This window comes from Apaloderma vittatum, unplaced genomic scaffold (assembly GCF_000703405.1).
Source record: "Apaloderma vittatum isolate BGI_N311 unplaced genomic scaffold, ASM70340v1 scaffold20728, whole genome shotgun sequence".
Classification (NCBI taxonomy): domain Eukaryota; kingdom Metazoa; phylum Chordata; class Aves; order Trogoniformes; family Trogonidae; genus Apaloderma; species Apaloderma vittatum.
Genome location: NW_009729352.1, coordinates 61,671 through 68,893, shown reverse-complemented (window position 1 = coordinate 68,893; position 7,223 = coordinate 61,671). Strand labels below are relative to the sequence as shown.

At 37.0% G+C, this 7,223-nt stretch overlaps 1 protein-coding gene across 1 annotated transcript in view; it reads left to right on the top strand.

The window, feature by feature from the left end:
* Positions 1-2,481: 2,481 nt before the first annotated feature.
* LOC104277697 (LIM domain only protein 7-like) overlaps positions 2,482-7,223 on the top strand; it is a gene marked incomplete at its 3' end in the record, with an annotated part of 64,559 nt that continues 59,817 nt past the window's right edge. Inside the window, exons 1-2 of the mRNA XM_009874418.1 lie at positions 2,482-2,546; positions 6,036-6,105. The remainder of the gene's footprint in view (positions 2,547-6,035; positions 6,106-7,223) is intronic.

Genomic DNA, 7,223 nt, shown 5'->3' with positions numbered 1-7,223 from the left:
GCTGCATTTCTAGGTTTATTCTTAAAAAAACCACCCAACACAGAAACAGCATAAAAGTTGTTTGTGGATGTATAAGATAGTACAGAATTCGGATTGGCTCAACTCTAGGTGAAGGAAAAATCTCACCATCTATTGCATGCATGAGTTACTGGTAAACTGCCTATATAAAAAAAAACCACATTTGGACTGTGTAGGCCTGTAGATGTCACTGACGACTCCAGAACGAGAAGAATTTTTGGACTCTAGGAGTTGACTGGAGCTTGAAACATAACCATAAAGCTGACACCTGTCCTACAGCCCCTATTACAGTACAGTTCTACTGTATGACATGCAAACTTCAAGTTTCTAGTTTGCAGAATGAAGGGCTTAATTTATAACACATATTCCCTATTACCTAGGGAACACAACTATTTGTATTTTAACTTTTAGTGCTGTTATGGTACATTAGCTTGTTTCCTCAAAATTATCACACTGAGAAGCAAAAGGCCATATTTTATCTGAGATAAGGGGAGTTCTGAGATGCCATGTTTTTAAGTGATTCTTAAAAGCTATGTTGCCGAGATGCAACATCTACTCTTTCTTAATAACAGACTTGTTACAGAAATATTGTATAAAATGCATTTCTCCCAGGCAATCACTATCATCTTTTGTTGTTGTTAAAAGATTGTGGATTTTCTTTTCCTTCCCTCAGTTTTGAATCTTTTCTTATCTTGAGTTGGGATGCTGTTATTCTTTCTCTCTTGTTTTTTGTTAAATCCTAGGAAAAAAACTTCAATATCCCTGTTGATGACAAAAACCTTCTTTTGGGTTTAAGTTACAGCTTTTGGATTCCTGAAGGGAACCTGCAGGAAGACTGGAGAGGGACTTTTTACAAGAGTGTTCACCGATACGACAAGGGCGAATGGGTTTAAATTGAAGGAAAATAGATTTAGATTAGATCTTAGAAAGAAATTCTTCAGTACAAGGGTGGCAAGACTTTGGAATAAATTGTCCAGAGAAGTTGTGGATGCCTCTTCCCTGGAGGTGTTCAAGGCCAGGTTGGACAGAGCCTTGAGTTGCCTGATCTAGTTGAGAGGTGTCCCTGCCCATGACAGGGAGGTTGGATTAAATGATCTCTAAGGTCCCTTCCAACCTAGGCCATTCTATGATTCTATGAATTAAAAGATTGCCTACGTTAAAACTAATTACTATAGCTGTCTGGTGTTAGTATGTGTTCCTTTTGCAATTTACAGGAAAAGAAAAAAAAAAAAGAGCGCAATAACATAACAAAGCCTTAAAGAGCTACATCCTCACCTTTGCTCTTTTACCAAGCACAGCTCATTTGTTTCACTGCTAATTTCCTTAATTACTGTGGTAATCAGTAGCTTTGGTCTGGATGCACACAGGATCCCCAGCACGTTTAACTGTGTGCCTGAAGTCCTGTGCGGTAATGGGGACTGTCAGGATCCCCAAAGGGAGGCTCGTAATTAGCCAGTGATGGAACCTGGTGACCTCTAAGCTCAAATAAATACCCTTCCTGGTATTTCATGCGATACTCAACTAAGATACAACTCTCTTTTGGACTGTTTTAGGAATATCGGCTCCTTTTCTGACTTGTATGTCGGTTACTAATCTGGGTATTTAGAAGAAATCTGCTAAATTTGGTCTCTTCAAAGGGACACAGGCAAAGTAGGGATCTAGTAGGAAGAATCCAAATGAACTTAGACTTGAAGGTGCTGCTTTGATGCTCTCATTTGATCTGGAGGGAGTTAATGCCAGAATCAAATATTTTTTTTCTAACTTTTTTTTTCTTTTTTGTTTCATTCCCTGCTCTTTTCTTTTTCAAAACTTTGCTGAATACCTGTAGGTAATGATTTTGGCACTAGGTACCTTAAGCCCTTTCTAAGACATTATTCTTGTTCGTTACTTTTTGCTCTGAATATAACAAGTACTCTGAATATAAGGATCATTAGTGTAGTCCTACTGCTTGCCAAGTAATGGGAATTGATGTGCACATGCTAATACAGACTTGCTGGAGTGGATTTTTAGTCACACTGCCTTAGGTGCAAGTGGCAGAAAAAACCCCAACAACTATTAAAATTTGTGCCAGATATCATGAGTCTACATGCTGTAATACGAAGTAGGGAATAAAAGACTTGTTCTCTCTTTTGCACTTTGAAATTCTTTTTATGCTTTTCAGCATGGCTGATATTCCTTTAGAAAATTATAAGTATTCCCACAGAATTTAGCTGAAGATTGATTTACACTAGAGGAAATTATCTGAAAATGTTGGATCTGAATTTTCTGAGGCTTAAGTAACTGTTTCATAAATACTTTATTTCTTTTGAAATAAGAAAATAATAGCATGAACAAAGTGTTGAATAGAAAAACTGTTGTTGGCTTGTGGGATTTTTTTTTTTTAGTATTTCTTAAATACTCTTGCTAGTCCTGATTTTGTGTGCATGTACAATTAACTTTGAATTCTTATTTTTATAGACAGTAACTGGGAAAAGCTTTGGAACCAAAGACTTCCGAGCAGCTCTAGAAAATGGAGTTCTGCTGTGCGAGTGAGTATTGACTTTACCTTTGTAAAAAACCTTCAGGTTAACATCAGTTGCCCTCTTTCCTTGCTTGCCTCTGAATTTATATATATTTTTTTTTAAAGGACTAAAAGTATTTTGTAATAAGTATTTTTTTAATTTTTAACTGATGTTTGCTTTGGGAAGGAAGAACAGCTTTCAGACATCGTCTTTCTAGACTTACATGTTCTATATGTTGTCCCACGCACTTTTTTGTGTGTTACCAAGAGGATCATGCTTGTCCTCTGGCCAGTTGAGTGTTATAATGCTCATGGGTATCACGGGATTTTTTTTCTTCAGTTTATGGAAGGTGGTGTGGCCATGGCTGGGATGGAAGTACTTATCTACTCACTGTTGTTTGGATTTGGGCTTTTGTCCTCCATCCCCAAACTATTCCTACCGGAGAACTTTACAGTTGCAGAAATTTTCTTTTAAAAAGACTACCTTTCAGAAGCGAACTTTACAAAATTCTACATTAAAGAAAACAGACACGCATTTGATTTCATGTGTCTATTAATTACTAATACTGCTCTTACGGTTATATCCAAGTATCTGAATTAATGTAGAAGCTATTGGGTGACAGTTGGCATACTTTATAAAAACCCAAACAACAACTAAACACTTTAGGACTATAAAAGTAAAATGGATTTAATCTCAGCATAATATAGAAATATGTTGATGTGTGTCTGCACATGCAGTCCAGGTTTCAGTACCTTCTGGACTGACAGGGTTGTTGCTTTCAACAGCAAACTCTGAAATCAGCTTTTTTTTTTTTTTTGAGTGTTTTCTCTAAAGGGCTTACTTGCACTTATATATTGTAGGCTTGGCAATAATGGGACTTGTCTGGTTTCATTGCTAGACTGAGTCAGAGGTGTAAAACGTCCACTCGTCAAGTCTCTTCCACATATCTTTTCACTGATTTTGTACTTACTGGAGCAGGTTTCCACGACTGGAAGTGGTGCTAATCCCTTAGTATTTTAAAGAATGGTGTGTGTAAATGTCATTAGAACAATGCGAGAGAAATCTCATTACAGAACTACCTGGGACACTTAAAGAAAAAAATCTTGCATTTCAGAGCAGCCCTTTCAGCTACCTTTCAGAAAATATTTATAAAGGTTCAGTTCTCTGAAATTTTTTTACTGTATGTCAAAAGAAAACAAAAGCAAATTAAAAAATACAATGTTCCTGTATTTTTTTCCTTCTGTGAATTTTACTGTGTTTTCTGTCCTTGCCTTTATTTTTCTCTTTGGGCCCTTTTCCTATCCAGTCCATCTTGTTACTGGCTTCTGCAGTTATCTTTGTGATGTGGGGGAGTTGATTCATTCTGAATGATATTGTAAAGACAATGTATTTTCATTATTTATGTAATCAAATGTTTACTAGCCTGAATGTGGTAATAAAAATAGTTTATACTTTTAATAAGAAGGTATTTCTTCAGGTGTATATTTAGTGGGATACGTGTATTGTGTTCAGGTGTAAATTTTGAATAGTGTCTTTCAAAATTGGCAGTGAACAGATATTTTAATCCTCTGATATCTTCATTGTTGACACTTACTTGGCAAAAGAATAAAAACCTTCATCTGCCAAATGCAAATCAGTTAAATTTATCTGTAATTAATAGCCGTATGCAAGAAAAACATCCTGTAATTTCTTCAAGTGAGCAGCTTGCCTTAGGAGGCACACAACTTCCTTTAAAGCAAAAGATGCCTCATTATATTGCACTAAATCATATAGCTGTCCTCCTGTGTAATAATTTTAAATTTGACATATCTGAAGAAGTTTTTTTCATAGGAATTTTGTGCAAACAGCAAAGAGCAAGATGGGAAGGGTATTCAGATGCCCAGTTTTCACCAAAATCAATAGCATGCGAGATCTTAGAGACAAACTGGACATGGTATTGCCCATTTCCTTGGTTCACCTATCACATGGCTAGTTTGCTGTCCACAGATATTACCACTGGAGATGGAATATTTGACTTAAACTAGAGCAGATAAGACCTATGCTTGCACCACATGTTCCTGTAGCGGTCCAGTTGGTTTGTTTGGCCTACTTAATGACCCAGTGTGCATGTTGACGGGTTGATAGGTAGTTGACAAAATAAAGCCTTTTATGTTGTATGAGATCTCCTGTGTATACATTAGAGGGACAAAGTAACTGAAGTTTTCCTGATCACGTGCTGCTTCAAAGCAAATAAAAATTATGCATTTGGAGGATTAAAAATTAAAAAGAGAGGGGAACACAAACTTACTTAACTCTGCTTCAACAGCTAACTTATTTTTTTCTTCCTTATTTTTTCTTGTGGAAAAGTCATTGTATCCATGTTGTTTACTAAATACCTTAATGCAGTTCAAAAAAGTCTCAGAATCTGCGGCCATCATTTCTTCTTCTGCATGCACTCAGAAATCTGTCCTCCATTCCAGTACGTATAAGTGAACTCCCTTGTTTTTGTTTATTTTCCAAATCCATTTGCTGCTTAAGCAGAAGATGCCGTTTCCCATGTAAAGTTTTTAAACTCCAGGTCCTGCCTCTGCGCTGACGTGGGTAGATCACAAAACCTTGCTGATGCTTTGTTGGGTAAAGGGGTCTGGCCAGACAAGCAGCAACAAGAAGAGGGAGCGAGTCCAAAATCTTCAAAGGTATATAGGCAGATGAAGTCTACAGGGTGTCCTGAGGTCCCTGTTCTCTGTTGGTGCTGTGGTCTAGCATGTCATTTTGTGAACCACAGTATTTCCCTACCTCCTTGACTGAAAACCTGGGCATAAAGGTGTAAGGAATTCTGTGCCTCATCCTTACTGCAGCAGAAGGTATGCAGTTGGGCTTGTATATTCAGCAGTGCTGCGTTAGTCTGTCCTACCTTCTCTGTTTAATTATAAATTTTATATAAAGCAAGAGTGATGTGAGGTGTGATCTCTTCTGTCTGAGACTGAAAATGACTTGCGCGTGTACATCATATGTGCCAAAAATGATTATTGCAGGCATCGTACTGAGCTTGACAGTACTATGAAAACTGAGTTGACCTCCGAGGCTTACAGGAATATCAGTGTTTTCACACTAAACTCTGAAAATTAATATTCTAGTCTGTTTTTGACATCTTCTGCATCAGAATATTTATGTGAAGAAAATCTTGATTCTGATTAATATCACCACCCATGTAGCAAAAACACAGAGATCTCTTTCTGCCTTCTCCTACCCAGACGTTTTCTTTTCTTCTTTCTCCCTTTGCCATTCTCAGAATCCCTTTCTGTGTGTGTGTGTGTGACTTGTCCCATTTTTGCTTCTATAGTCTGTTGTTGCTTGTCATTTCTTTGAAAACTGATTTAAAAAAAAAAAATCAACTTAGTGGGTCTTAATCGGTTCAAATATACTTGGTTTGAGACATGTAAGTTAGGACTATATGCAAAGTATTTCTTAATAATCATCTAAGGTCGTTTTAGTAAAATTCATTATGTAACAGAAAACCATATGACTTCTTTTTAGTTTGATTAACAAGATCAAACCTGGCATCATTAAGAAGATCAATCGTCTGTCAACTCCAATAGCTGGCTTGGTAAGTAATGACATCAAATCTAATATCTGGAGTATGATGCCAAATTCTATTTGTTTTTAATGTCTGTTCTCTTGCCTATTGTTCTTACGTGGTCTTGCTACAAAAATCCACTAAGTTTTCAAAACTGTACCTGCATTTCCCTTTTTTTAAAAAAAAATAAAATTGTACCACTGGCCCCTGTACATAAACCTATGCAGTGTTACTTGTCCTTATTTAAAGGCGACCATCCAGTTTTATATTCACAAGCTATTTCAGATATCCCTTTATTAGAGAATGGGCAGACTTGGGAGTATTCAGTGTAACTGGAATATTTTTAGAATCTGCTTCTCCCCACCCACAGCAGAGCTTAGGTTGCATTAAAATAACTGATGATGCAAAGATCTCTCTTCAGGCTTCAGCTGAGAGATTTGCCAATGTTTTGGCTGTAAAGCACATTGTCAGGGGGAAAAGGGGGAGGATACATGTATCTTTTTCACAGGAAATTCAAAAGATTTCCTGTATGCTGTCTGAAAATTTGCTGGTCAGGGACTGTGGGATGAATTTTGTAGCCATTTAGCATCAGAAACCGTTTTGTGGGTAAAATAATTTAAATAACTTTTTCTTCATAATTTTTTCCTATGAAAGCCTTGTTGGCTATTCATGTCTCTAGGGTGCCTAGGTATGTCACCAGAATATCAATCTCATCTTTAAAAGACCCAAGGTGAACAGGGACATGTACGTGATGCCTGTAACACGTGAAAGATCCCACTTTATAGTAAACAGGCAATCTCCACATGAGGGGAGGTTACCTGATTTCTTAACAGGAGTAGAATGCAAAACATTATGTGTATTTATATGTTTTAATGGGATGAGCCAACAAAACATCTACTTTTGCTGGTCAGCTGTGTATCTCATTAGAGAAGAAGCGTACTTAACTTGGCCAGAGGTCGTAAGATTGGGTTAACTTACCATATATTACTGCACAAGCTGAGAACATGCATTTTCACATCAAGTGCATGTAGAAAGTATTAGTTGCCTTTGTCCCAGAAGAGCTCAGGATATGAGGCTTGTGAATAACAAATGCTGCACATTCTTTTCCCATGAGGCATCCAAAAAAAGAGAGAATTAAAATGAAACCA